Raw genomic sequence first — 13,625 nt, 5'->3', positions numbered from 1 at the left:
ATGATTATATACCTTCATACATTTTTTCTTATATTTATTGAGAGTTGTATAGATATATAATTCTTGTTTTATTGTCACCAAATTCAACATTTAAGTTATGATGTTCTAAGTATTAGTGTCCTGTAATCATTGAGAAAGTACTGTTCATAAGTTTAAGAGTCACTCCTTACATTTGTAAGTTTTGTGTTACCTTGATTTATAGAGTCATAAAAATATTAGAGGATATAGAATCCATTGGTATCATCTGGTCCAATCTGTCATTTTATATATAAAAATGTCTTTGAAGCCTAAGATAATTAGTGACTCACAGCTAGCTAGTGACTTATGTAACTCTAACTTTCTATAGCTTTGAAGGAATGTCTTGCTTCCTTTTTATTCTTCGTTTCCAGATACTGTGTATATATTTTTTATGACCCTTATTTGATATTTTTGTGTATTTATATGTTTATTTTTTATATGTCATTTGTTTAAAACAATTTTATGCTCTTTATTTCTTGTTTCTGAAATTGTTTTTAATTCTCTTAATTTCTATTCATTTTTCTTTTCTTTGTATTCACCCATAACTCTAGTAGTTTACCTTTGGTTATTACCCATTTACCTAAATATAATGAGATTACTTTTGGTAAATCTCTAAATATACTTTTAAACACTTAAACGTTTATTTATCATTGTCATTCTGCTTAGTCAGATATTACTACACTCAGACACACACATATTCAGATTCACATGTAATAGCTTATGTGATGATTTGATAATTGATCAAAGGAGGGTTTTTTATTCTTAAGGAGTCACTAACCTTCCATGGGGATGTTGTGAGATCTTTGGTTTTTAGTCTGTGATATTCTTTTATAATGTTTCCAGCGAATCCTTATCACCCAAGATGCATACTGACTCACAAGGGCTTATTTTAGGCAGGAGTTTTCCATTTTACTAGGAACTCAAATTCCCTTAGAAATGAGACCTTGTCCAGGGCTAGTTTGTCTTCCCTTGGTAAACTTTCGCCTCCCCCCACCCCAGCCATGTTGCTGTTGTTAGCCATCCGTTTTCTCCATAAATATTTTAAAATTTAAAATATTTTAATATTTTAAAAATTATTTTTAAAAATTTTTTAATGTTTTTATTTTTGAGAGACAGAGAGCATGAGTGGGGGAGGGGGAGAGAGAGAAGGAGACACAGAATCTGAATAGGCTCCAGGTTCTGAGCTGCCAGCACAGAGCCCGACATGGGGCTTGAACTCATGAACCACAAGATCATGACCTGAGCCCAAGTCAGACACTTAACCAATTGAACCATCCAGGTACTCCTCCTTTAAATAGTCTTATTAATGTCATACTGATTCTGCATTGTATATGTCAGATCCATTCTTGACTGTTTTTTCACTTCCCTAAAGCATCCTCATACAGCTCTTCATCTTCTCAAAAATTTTTATTACATCCCCTGGAATCTTGTTTTATTTGGTAAGCTCACTTCCCTTTTAAGGGAAGATTATTCATTCTTCCATATTCCATGTAACTCAGCATTCAGAAGTGATCTTTAATGCTGCTGCCTTTTTATTCTTTCACCCTTATGTGAAAGCCTCAGTGTTTTAAAAGTTTGTGGAGGTTGGTTGTACTACATTTACTCTTTTTCACTGATGAACTCTTTCACACTTCTGTGCATTTCCTGATGGTTATCAAAGAATAAGTACTCTGGTTTACAGTCTCTTTTTTTTTTTTTTTTTTTACTCTGAGACATCTGTCATGATTTGATTATTCATGTGGAATACCCGTCCCCAAATTTAGTTTCTATGTTCATCAATCTAAAGATAGCATTGATTGAGGGATAGTAGCTGATAAGCAAGTTTAGGTCAAGGGGCCTGTTGTAAAGACAGAAGAAAGCTCTTTGATCCTTGTTGTCTCTCTTTAATAACTGACACTAGCTCGGGACTGCTTACTTTGCAGACTTCTTGTTTCATAAGAAATGTAAAACCTTATTTGGGAGGTTAATTTTAGACATGCTTTTGCCACATATAGCTGAATTTAATTCTGACCAAAAGAATAAGTGAAATTTTAGTGAAAATAGAAGAATAAAACTCAGCATAGTACTGCTGTTTTCATTGTTATTGTTTATTTGTTTATTTGAATGTTTTAGAAGGTACTTGATCCTAGGAGCTTATTATAGCACTTTTTTACTAAGGTAGACAAATTTTACTGCATCAGTAAACATTATTGTAGCTTATAATATTTAAAAATCTGGCTACCACATGTTGTCTTTGGTAAATATCTATATTTTGAAGGTGTAGAATTCTCCTTCCCCACAGAGCCCTAGTTTCTGGTTAAAATTTTCAGAAGAATAATTGGTCCTGCCAATCAGCACATGCCAGAAGATTTTATTATTTATTTATTTATTTACAACCAAATTAGTTAGTATATAGTGCAATAATGATTTCAGGGGTAAATTCCAGTGATTCATCCCCTGTGTATAACACCCAGTGCACATCCCAAGTGTCTTTCTTAATACCCCTTACCCCTCCACAACCCCTCCAGCAACACTCCGTTTGTTCTCTCTTATTAACAGTCTCTTATGGTTTGTCTCCCTCCCTGTTTTTATATTGTTTTTGCTTCCCTTCCCTTATGTTCATCTGTTTTGTATCTTAAATTCCTCATGTAGTGAAGCCATATAATATTTGTCTTTCTCTGACTTATTTTGCTTAGCATAATAGTCTCTGGTTCCATGCATGTAGTTACAAATGGCAAGATTTTATTCTTTTTCATTTCCGAGTAATACTCCATTGTATATGTATTTTTTTAAATATGAAATTTATTGTCAAGTTGGTTTCCATACAATACCCAGTGCTCATCCCAACAGGTGCCCTCCTCAATGCCCATCACCCACCCTCCTCTCCCTCCAACCCCCCATCAACCCTCAGTTTATTCTCAGTCTTTAAGAGTCTCTTATGGTTTGGCTCTCTCCCTCTCTAACTTTTTTCCCCCCTTTCCCTCCCCCATGGTCTTCTGTTAAGTTTCTCAGGATCCACATAAGGGTGAAAACATATGGTATCTGTCTTTCTCTGTATGACTTATTTCACTTAGCATAACAGTCTCCAGTTCCATCCACGTTGCTACAAAAGGCCATATTTCATTCTTTCTCATTGCCAAGTAGTATTCCATTGTGCATATAAACCACAATTTTTTTATCCATCCATCAGTTGATGGACATTTAGGTTCTTTCCATAATTTGGCTATTGTTGAAAGTGCTGCTATAAACATTGGGGTACAAGTGCCCCTATGCATCAGCACTCCTGTATTCCCTGGGTAAATTCCTAGCAGTGCTATTGCTGGGTCATAGGGTAGATCTATTTTTAATTTTTTGAAGAACCTCCACACTGTTTTCCAGAGTGGCAGCACCAATTTGCATTCCCACCAACAGTGCAAGAGGGTTCCCGTTTCTCCACATCCTCTCCAGCATCTATAGTCTCCTGATTTGTTCATTTTAGCCACTCTGACCAACGTGAGGTAATATCTCAATGTGGTTTTGATTTGTATTTCCCTGATGAGGAGTGACGTTGAGCATCTTTTCATGTGCCTGCTGGTCATCTGGATGTCTTCTTTAGAGAAGTGTCTATTAATGTTTTCTGCCCATTTCTTCACTGGATTATTTGTTTTTCAGGTGTGGAGTTTGGAGAGCTCTTTATAGATTTTGGATACTAGCCCTTTGTCCGATATGTCATTTGCAAATATTTTTTCCCATTCCATCAATTGCCTTTTAGTTTTGTTGATTACTTCCTTTGCTGTGCAGAAGCTTTTTATCTTCATGAGGTTCTAATAGTTCATTTTTGCTTTTAATTCCCTTGCCTTTGGAGATGTGTCAAGTAAGAAATTGCTACGGCTGAGGTCAGAGAGGTTTTTTCCTGCTTTCTCCTCTAGGGTTTCGATGATTTCCTGTCTCACATTCAGGTCCTTTATCCATTTTGAGTTTATTTTTGTGAATGACGTAAGAAAGTGGTCTAGTTTCATTCTTCTGCATGTTGCTGTCCAGTTCTCCCAGCACCATTTGTTAAAGAGACTGTCTTTTTTCCATTGGATATTCTTTCCTGCTTTGTCAAAGATCAGTTGACCATACTTTTATGGGTCCAATTCTGGGGTCTCTATTCTATTCCATTGGTCTATGTGTCTGTTTTTGTGCCAATACCATGCTGTCTTGATGATGACAGCTTTGTAGTAGAGGCTAAAGTCTGGGATTGTGATGCCTCCCGCTTTGGTCTTCTTCTCAAAATTACTCTGGCTATTTGTGGTCTTTTGTGGTTCCATACAAATTTTAGGATTGCTTGTTCTAGCTTCAAGAAGAATGCTGGTGCAATTTTGATTGGGATTGCATTGAATGTGTAGATAGCTTTGGGTAGTATTGACATTTTAACACTATTCTTCCAATGCATGAGCAGGGAATGTCTTTCCATTTCTTTAAATCTTCTTCAATTACCTTCATAAGCTTTCTATAGTTTTCAGCATACAGATCCTTTACATCTTTGGTTAGATTTATTCCTAGGTATTTTATGCTTCTTGGTGCAGTTGTGAATGGGATCAGTTTCTTTATTTGTCTTTCTGTTGCTTCATTATTAGTGTATAAGAATGCAACTGATTTCTGTACATTGATTTTGTATCCTGCAACTTTGCTGAATTCATGTATTAGTTCTAGCAGACTTTTGGTGGAGTCTGTCACGTTTTCCATGTATAATATCATGTCACCTGCAAAAAGTGAAAGCTTGACTTTATCTTTGCCAATTTTGATGCCTTTGATTTCCTTTTGTTGTCTGATTGCTGGTGCTAGAACTTCCAACACTATGTTAAACAACAGCGGTGAGAGTGGACATCCCTGTTGTGTTCCTGATCTCGGGGGAAAGCTCTCAGTTTTTCCCCTTTGAGGATGATATTAGCTGTGGGCTTTTCATAAATGGCTTTTATGATGCTTAAATATGTTCCTTCTATCCCGACTTTCTTGAGGGTTTTTATTAAGAAAGATGCTGAATTTTGTCAAATGCTTTTTCTGCATCGATTGACAGGATCATATGGTTCTTATCTTTTCTTTTATTAATGTGATGTAGCACATTGACTGATTTGCAAATGTGGAACCAGCCCTGCAGCCCAGGAATGAATCCCACTTCATCATGGTGAATAATTCTTTTTGCATGCTGTTGAATTCGATTTGCTAGTATGTTGTTGAGAATTTTTGCATCCATGTTCATCAGGGATATTGGCCTGTAGTTCTCTTTTTTTACTGGGTCTCTGTCTGGTTTAGGAATCAACGTAATGCTGGCTTCATAGAATGAGTCTGGAAGTTTTCCTTCCCTTTCAATTTTTTGGAACAGCATGAGAAGGATAGGTATTATCTCTGCTTTAAATGTCTGGTAGAATTCCCCTGGGAAGCCATCTGGTCCTGGACTCTTATTTGTTGGGAGATTTTTGATAACTGATTCAATTTCTTTGCTGGTTATGGGTCTGTTCAAATTTTCTATTTCCTCCTGATTGAGTTTTGGAAGTGTGTGGGTGTTTAGGAATTTGTCCATTTCTTCCAGGTTGTCCAGTCTGTTGGCATATAATTTTTCATATTATTCCCTGATAATTGCTTGTATTTCTGAGGGATTGGTTGTAGTAATTCTATTTTCATTCATGATTTTATCTATTTGGGTTATCTCCCTTTTCTTTTTGAGAAGCCTGGCTAGAGGTTTATCAATTTTGTTTCTTTTTTCAAAAACCAACTCTTGGTTTCATTGATCTGCTCTACAGTTTTTTTTTAGAATCTATATTGTTTATTTCTGCTCTGATCTTTATTACTTCTCTTCTTCTGCTGGGTTTGGGGTGTCTTTGCTGTTCTGCTTCTATTTCCTTTAGGTGTGCTGTTAGATTTTGTATTTGGGATTTTTCTTGTTTCTTGAGATAGGCCTGGATTGCAATGTATTTTCCTCTCAGGACTGCCTTTGCTGCATCCCAAAGTGTTTGGATTGTTGTATTTTCATTTTCATTTGTTTCCATGTATTTTTAAATTTCTTCTCTAATTGTCTGGTTGACCCATTCATTCTTTAGTAGGATGTTCTTTAACCTCCATGCTTTTGGAAGTTTTCCAGACTTTTTCCTGTGGTTGATTTCAAGTTTCATAGCATTGTGGTCTGAAAGTGTGCATGGTATGATCTCAATTCTTGTATACTTATGAAAGGCTGTTTTGTGACCCAGTATGTGATCTATCTTGGAGAATGTTCCATGTGCACTTGAGAAGAAAGTATATTCTGTTGCATTGGGATGCAGAGTTCTAAATATATCTGTCAAGTCCATCTGATCCAGTGTATCATTCAGGGCCCTTGTTTATTGATCCTGTGGCTAGATGATCTATCCATTGTTGTAAATGGGGTATTAAATAAATCCCCTGCAATTACTACATTGTTGTCAATAAGGTTACTTATGTTTGTGATTGTTTTATATATTTGAGGGGTCCTGTATTCGGCACATAGACATTTATAATGGTTAGCTCTTCCTGATGGATAGACCCTGTAGTTATTATATAATGCCCTTCTTCATCTCTTGTTACAGCCTTTCATTTAAAATCTAGTTTGTCTGATATAAGTATGGCTACTCCAGCTTTCTTTTGAGTTCCAGTAGCATGATAGATAGTTCTCCATGCCCTCACTTTCAATCTGAAGGTATCTTCAGGTCTTAAATGAGTCTCTTGTAGAGAGCCAATAGATGGGTCTTGTTTTTTTATCCATTCTGATACCCTCTGTCTTTTGGTTGGAGCATTTAGTCCATTTACATTCATTGTTATTATAGAAAGATATGGGTTTAGAGTCGTTGTGATATCTGTAGGTTTCATGCTTGTAGTGATGTCTCTGGTACTTTGTGGTCCTTGCAACATTTCACTCACAGAATTCCCCTTAGGATCTCTTGTGGGGCTGGTTTAGTGGTGATGAATTCCTTCAGTTTTTGTTTTTTTGGGAAAACCTTTCTCTCTCCTATTCTGAATGACAGGCTTGTTGGATAAAGGATTCTCAGCTGCATATTTTTTCTGTTCATCACATTGAAGATTTCCTGCCAATGCTTTCTCGCCTGCCAAGTTTCAGTAGAGAGATCTGCTGTTATCCTTATGTGTCTACCTTTGTAAGTTAGAGCCTGTTTATCCCTAACTGCTTTCAGAATTTTCTCTTTATCCTTGTATTTTGCCAGTTTCCCTATGATATGTCATGCAGTAGATGGATTCAAGTTAACATCTGAAGGGAGTTCTCTGTGCCTCTTGGATTTCAATGCCTTTTTCCTTCCCCAGATCAGGGAAGTTCTCAGCTATGATTTGTTCAAGTACACCTTCAGCCCCTTTCTCGCTCTCTTCTTATTCTGGAATTCCTATGATATGGATGTTGTTCCTTTTGATTGCATCACTTAGTTCTCTAATTCTCCCCTCATACTCATGGATTTTTTTATTTCTTTTTCTCATATTCCTCTTTTTCCATAATTTTATATTCTAATTCACCTATTTTCTCCTCCTCTTCAATCCGTGCTATGGCCGCCTCCATTTTATTTTCCTCCTCATTTATCGCATTTTTTAGCTCTTCCTGACTATTTCTTAGTTCCTTGGGCTTAGTCCCAGCCCACCGCTGGGGCCACAGTCAGACTGGTGTGTGCCTTTTCTTTACCTCTCCCAGGGGCAGGACTCACTATGGAGTGGTGTGGTCCCTGTCTGTGGTGCCAGGGTTGTGGTGCTTCTTCGATGGTGCTTCTTCGATCTGGCCAAGGGCCCGTTAGCCGGGTTGGATCCGCAAGGTGCACAGGGGCAGGAGAGTCAGGCTTAACTGGCTTTGCCACTGGTGGTTCCTTGCAGGAGGGCCTCTGCAGCACCAGGAGGGAGGCAGGCCCATCGTTGGGATGGATACATAGAAGCACAGCGTTGGGCGTTTGCGTGGTGCAAGCAAGTTCAGTGATGGGAACTGGTTCCCTTTGGAATTTCGGCTGGGCGATGGGAGAGGGAGATGGCACTTGCCAGCAACTTTGTCTTCCCGCTGAGCTGATTTCTGTTCCCGGGCTGAACAACTCTCCCTCCCGCGTCTTCTTGCCCTCGCCGCTCTCTGACAGCAGAGCTGTTGACTTTTAACATTCCAGATGTTAAGTCCCGCTGGCTGTCAGAATTCACAGTGTCCGGCCCCTACGCTTTTGCAAGCCAGACTTCAGGGGCTCTACCTTGCCTAGCAGGCTGTTCCTCCATCGCCCTGGCTCCCTCCCACCAGTCTGTAGCACGCACTGCCTCTCCGCCCTTCCTACCCTCTTCCATAGGCTTTGGATATGTAGAGACCGTTCTGCTAGTTCTGGCAGTTTTCTGGGTTATTTAGGCAGATATGGGTGGAATCTAAGCAATTAGCAGGATGAGGTGAGCCCAACGTCCTCCTACGTTACCGTCTTCCTCTGGATCAGTCCTTGTATATATATTTTAAAGTTATATACATGTTTCAGTGTTTGGCGATGTAATAACAGTGTTTGTGAAAATAATTAAGTTGATGTGCTGTTGATACTTATTGTAGAACTTCCTTTTTTCATAAGAATGAAAACACAGATTTGAAGTATTTTAAAAGCTATTATATATGTTAAGAGAAAACAAGGTAATTGTGCATATTTGACGTAGTTCTTGCAAATTGTATGCTTTTAGATTATTACTTTTTTTGATTTTAAAGAGACAGAGAAAGAGAGCACAGGCAGGGGAGGGAACTAAGGGAAAGAAAGAGAGAGAGAGAGAGAGAGAGAGAGAATTCCAACAAGGCCCCACACTCAGCACAGAACCTGACATTGGCTCAATCCCATGACCTTGGTATCATGACCTGAGCCCAAATCAAGAGTTGGATGCTCAACTGACTGAGCCATCCAGGCACCTGTAGATTATTACTTTATAGGCTTAATGTCTAATTAATCTCTGATAAAAGATTTATTGTAGCTATGGATGATGTAATGTTTATATGGTATCTCCTTTGAAAATATACATATACTAACACTGTTTTTGTTCTTTTCTTAAGGAAGAGAATGAGAGGAAGTAGAAGTGGTAGAAAGTATGGTCAGAATTATAAAATAATACAGAAGCATAGATGATAGGTGAACACTTTAGACTCTATATCTACTGAGTTAGCCAAATAAACACTTAGGCCCTTATAGTTTACTTTCTCTTATCCTTTTCTATGGATTTAAAAAACATTGTTGATATGAACTTTATTCTGATGAAGTAACATATCTACAGACATATGAGAATATTGAATATATAATGTAAGTTCATAAAATGTATATTCTAGTGTCTCTGTGGGGACTGGGGAAAGAGGAAGAGCATGAAGTGTTTTTTTTTTTTTTTCCCTTCTCATTCCATCATAGCAGGTGAAGTATTTCTGCATTCCTAATGTTATAAAGTGTATATCCTACAGTAATTTGTAAAAACTGACTGTTTTGTTTGTGGTAGTAAGAAAGCATTGGCTGCCTTAAAGCTGCTCTTTGCCAAGGGAAAAAAAAAAGTCTTACATTGAAGAAGCACACACAATATAGATGGCTATATTCCAGAATGTATTATTGCTAATCCACTTTAAGTGTTGACAGAAACAAGGGTAAATCCTTTATTGGATAAAGGCACATCTTGCAAGTCATTTCCTATCATCACTGTATATTTCCAGTTGGAATCTAGACATCATTCAATATACTGTTTACTAGAATTCCAGAAATTCTTGATGATATGGTTTATCTGCTGCATTCTTAGAACCAATGAAGGGTTAGCTTTTCCTTTGTACTTAAGGAAGTAAGACACTCGAGCATTATTAGGAATTGAGCTTATAAATATTATAGGGTATTTGTTTGTTTGTTTGCTAAAGGTAAAGTCACCAAGAATGGATGGCGAACAAAAAATGAAAAAACTCTTCAACTTGCCAATGATGGGTTGTAATGAGAGGAGCGGGAATAGAGTAAAATTTGATTGATGTAAAAATTGTTTCAGAATATGGTCTCATCTCAAAGTTAATACTTTATATTTAGCAGTAAACTGTGTTTTTTTAAAGAATGATCATGAAAAATGGTAGGCCAACTATTAATTCTTTTAAAGTTATAATTCCCTACTGAATCACAAATGTATGCTATCATTTACTTTGAAATATGTACAGAATACTTATTTTAAACATAAAGACTCCACAATTAGTTGATAGTTCATATAAACATTAACATTTAGTCTAGGTTTTGGTTAGATGTTAATATTTATACCTTATAAATTATTATAGATTTTTTTCTAAGGCTAAAAAAGCAAGTATAATTTCGAGGGGATTAACAGAGAAGGAAAGCATGAATAACTGGCTCTGTGGAATGAATGAAAAGGAGAGGCATAGGTCTGAGTGGAGGATGGATACCAGACACTTGGGTGATTGAGGTCCTACTGGTTCTGCTCAGTAGGTAATTGGAACAGGAGGAGCAGATGGGAGCTAATCGTTTCACTTTGGGATGCTAAGTTGGATGTGTCCTGAACTTTCTCCTAGACAGGACTGGCAGGAAGTTTGGTATGTTTTTCTGAAACTGGAGATTAAGACTTGGGGGTGATCCATATAATTAAGGCAGAGAGAGGACAAAGAAAGAGAAGAAATATGAACTATAAGGACTGAAAACTTTCTTTGATTTTGGCAAATTAGGAGGTTGTTCGTGACTTCAGTGGGAATAGTTTCTGTGGAGTGGGGAGGGTAGAGGTCAGGTTGCAGTGGATATAGGGATGAGTGGGGTGAGGAAGAGAGGTTTCACTTGAAGAAATAGTTTTAGGATATTTAAGAATAAGGTGTATTTGCATTTAAGTCTAGAATGGGGAACTTCAGACAAGTCACTTCACTTTTCTGAGTCTGAGCTTTCCCATTTGTAAAATGGGGATAATAATCATTAGTTCTTATGTTTTTAAAGGATTAAATGATAATGTGGAAAAATTGCTTTGTACTTTGCTTTATACAAAAATTGCACCTAATAATTGTAATTATTAACAGAAGCCAGTGAATGTACACTACTCAGGAGAATTTTGGATAAGCAGGAAAAGAGAGTAGTGACATAGTCGTTTGAAGGATACACAGGGTCAGGAAAGTGTTATTTCTTAGTTTTAAAAGGATGGGAGAGATGATTTTGCTCACAGAATCAGTATATATAGAATTACAGATGACTTCCACTTATAGAATTTCATTTGTAGAATTATAGATGACTTTGTTTACAGGAATCAGGATAAAGGAGCAATCAGTAGAGAGGAAGACATCGAAGATTCAATGAAAGAGGGGCTAAAGGGAATAACTAATGGAGCGAGATTTAAAGGAGTGGAAGGGCATCATAGGGTATATCGAAAAGTTGGTGTTGAAGAAAATCCAAGCCATCTCCCGAAGAGAGGGAGGGAGGGAAGGAAAGGTGGGTGTATATATAGATGTATGTGAAAGTACAGAGTAAAATATTAAGTTCAGTGAAAATAATAAGAGATTGTAAGACACTTTTGGGGATCTCAGTGGAGAAATCTGCAAAAAAGCTGGCCATTCGAGTCTGGAACACAGGGGACAAATCTGTCTTGATGCCATAGAGAAAGGAGTCATTATGAACACTCTACAGGAACAGGGATTTTTTTTTCAATTTTTTTTTCCCCTTACCAATAGCTCCATAGAGTCTGGATTATGTCTGAAGTTGTGTAGTTGTTCAACAAGCATTTGCTTAAAAAAATAAAAATTAAAATTAAAATGTAAAATAAAATAAAATAAAATAAAATCACATAGAAAGAGGAAAAAGTGAAGGCTGGAGGCTTGGGGAACACCAGGTAGGTAGGGAGAGTAAGGCTTTCAGTGGAGACTGGGGAGTAGCAGAACAGGGGACAGAGTGATCCAAGAGAACAGATGCCTCATGAAGAATTTCAGGAAGGGAGCAGTCAGTAAGAGGCCAATGCTGGGAGAGCATGTATTAGTTTTTCTATGCTCTATAACCAAACACAAACTTTATGGCTTAAAGGACCTGTTTATTAGTTTTCAGTTCTGTGGGTCAGAAATCCATTCATGGCATCTGAGTTGTTTGCTCAGTCTTGTGAGAATAAAATCAAGGTGTTGGTTGGGCTGCATTTTCATCTGGAGCTTGGGGTTTTCTTCAAGCTCATCTGATTGTGGTAGAATTCAGTTCTTTGCAGTTGTAGAATTGAGGTCCTCAATTCTGGGGACCACTTGTAGCTTTTAGAGCCACTAGAATACCTGGCTATGTAGCCTCCTCTAACAATGGAGACACTTTCTCACTTTGAATATCTTTCATAGTTTGAATCTCTGTCTTCAAGAAGAGACAATCTCTTTTTCTCTCTTTTTTTTTTTAAGGTTTTTTTTTTTTTTTTAAGCGTATTTTGGGAGAGAGAGAGAGACAGTGTGAGTGGGAGACAGGAAGAGACAGGGAGAGAGAGAGAATCCCAAGCAGCCTCCACACTGTCAGCGCAGTGCACTGCAGCCTGATGCGGGGCTCGAACTCATGAACCATGAGATCGTGACCCAAGCTGAAAGTAAGAGTTGGACATTTAACCAACTGAACCACCTGGGTGCCCCAGAGACAGTCTCTTTTAAGGGGTTACCTGGTCATGTCATATTACACTCAGAGTAATCTCAATGAGATTTCACAGATGAATGTAGCTAAGTTCACATCGTAAAGATCATATGCTTTACTCAGCAAGAATCTTAGAACTTTTTGCTCATATTTAGAAACCGTTCTAATGAACTTACTTTCTTGATTTCTAAAAGTATCATAGAATAAAAACAGCCAGTGGTAAATAGCGAGTGCAGATGTGGGGTAGGTAGAGGAGTGGAGTCAGGCATTGTCAGTGGCAGAAGTAATAACTTTGCTAAATATTTTAATAAATAACTTCTAATAAATATTTCAACACCAACGGAGGAATCTGGAAAAAAAGGTACAAAGTATAGATGAAAGAAATTCCAAAGTTGAGTCTTACTGCTTTGACTCAGCAAGATAAAGTCAAATTATGTTCATTTTGAACTATGTAAGAAGACAGAAATACATAATTCATTCTGTGAGGGGTAAGCCTTTTTTAAAGGTATGGCCAAATGAGACATCTCATTAGTGCCATTTAGTTCCAAAATCTTTTTTTTTTTAATTCTGAATTTGGGGTCACCTGGGTGGCTCAGTTGATTAAGCGTCCAACTCTTGGTTTTGGCTCAGGTCATGATCTCACAGTTCAGTTCATGAGTTCAAGCCTCACATCGGCCTCTGCTCGGACAGCATGAAGCCTGCTTGGGATTTTTCTGTCCTTCTCTCTCTCTCTGCCCCTCCTTCACTTGTGCACATGTGCACTCTTTCTCTCAAAAGAATAAACAAAAAAGTAAATAAAAATTAAAATTCTGAATTTTTCATCAAATTTTAAGATATTAAATTAGCTACTGGATTCTTTTTTACAACTTTAAAGCCTGAAGAGAATTTATGGATATTAAAAAAAAAAAAAAACAACTATGTATAATTCTCAATTCTTGGAGCAGTGAAGTTGAGTTTTAAAAATTCCAGTTATTAATTCTTTAGTCCTATAAGTTATCTTGTTGCTGCCCAATCAGCGTAAGGAAGAGAAGAAATGATTTGCTTTAGATTACATTATAGATTTGAACTTGT

The 13,625-nt window shown here is 37.3% G+C and overlaps 1 protein-coding gene across 4 annotated transcripts in view; it reads left to right on the top strand.

Annotated features, from left to right (window-relative positions):
* Positions 1-13,625, top strand: part of FER (FER tyrosine kinase) — a 437,513-nt gene that overhangs the window by 160,435 nt on the left and 263,453 nt on the right. The gene's annotated exons all lie outside the window — the stretch shown is intronic.

This window comes from Herpailurus yagouaroundi, unplaced genomic scaffold (assembly GCF_014898765.1).
Source record: "Herpailurus yagouaroundi ecotype Mexico unplaced genomic scaffold, PumYag 29, whole genome shotgun sequence".
Classification (NCBI taxonomy): Eukaryota; Metazoa; Chordata; class Mammalia; order Carnivora; family Felidae; genus Herpailurus; species Herpailurus yagouaroundi.
Note: the sequence above shows the minus strand (reverse complement) of the source record. Positions and strands in the feature narration are given on the sequence as shown.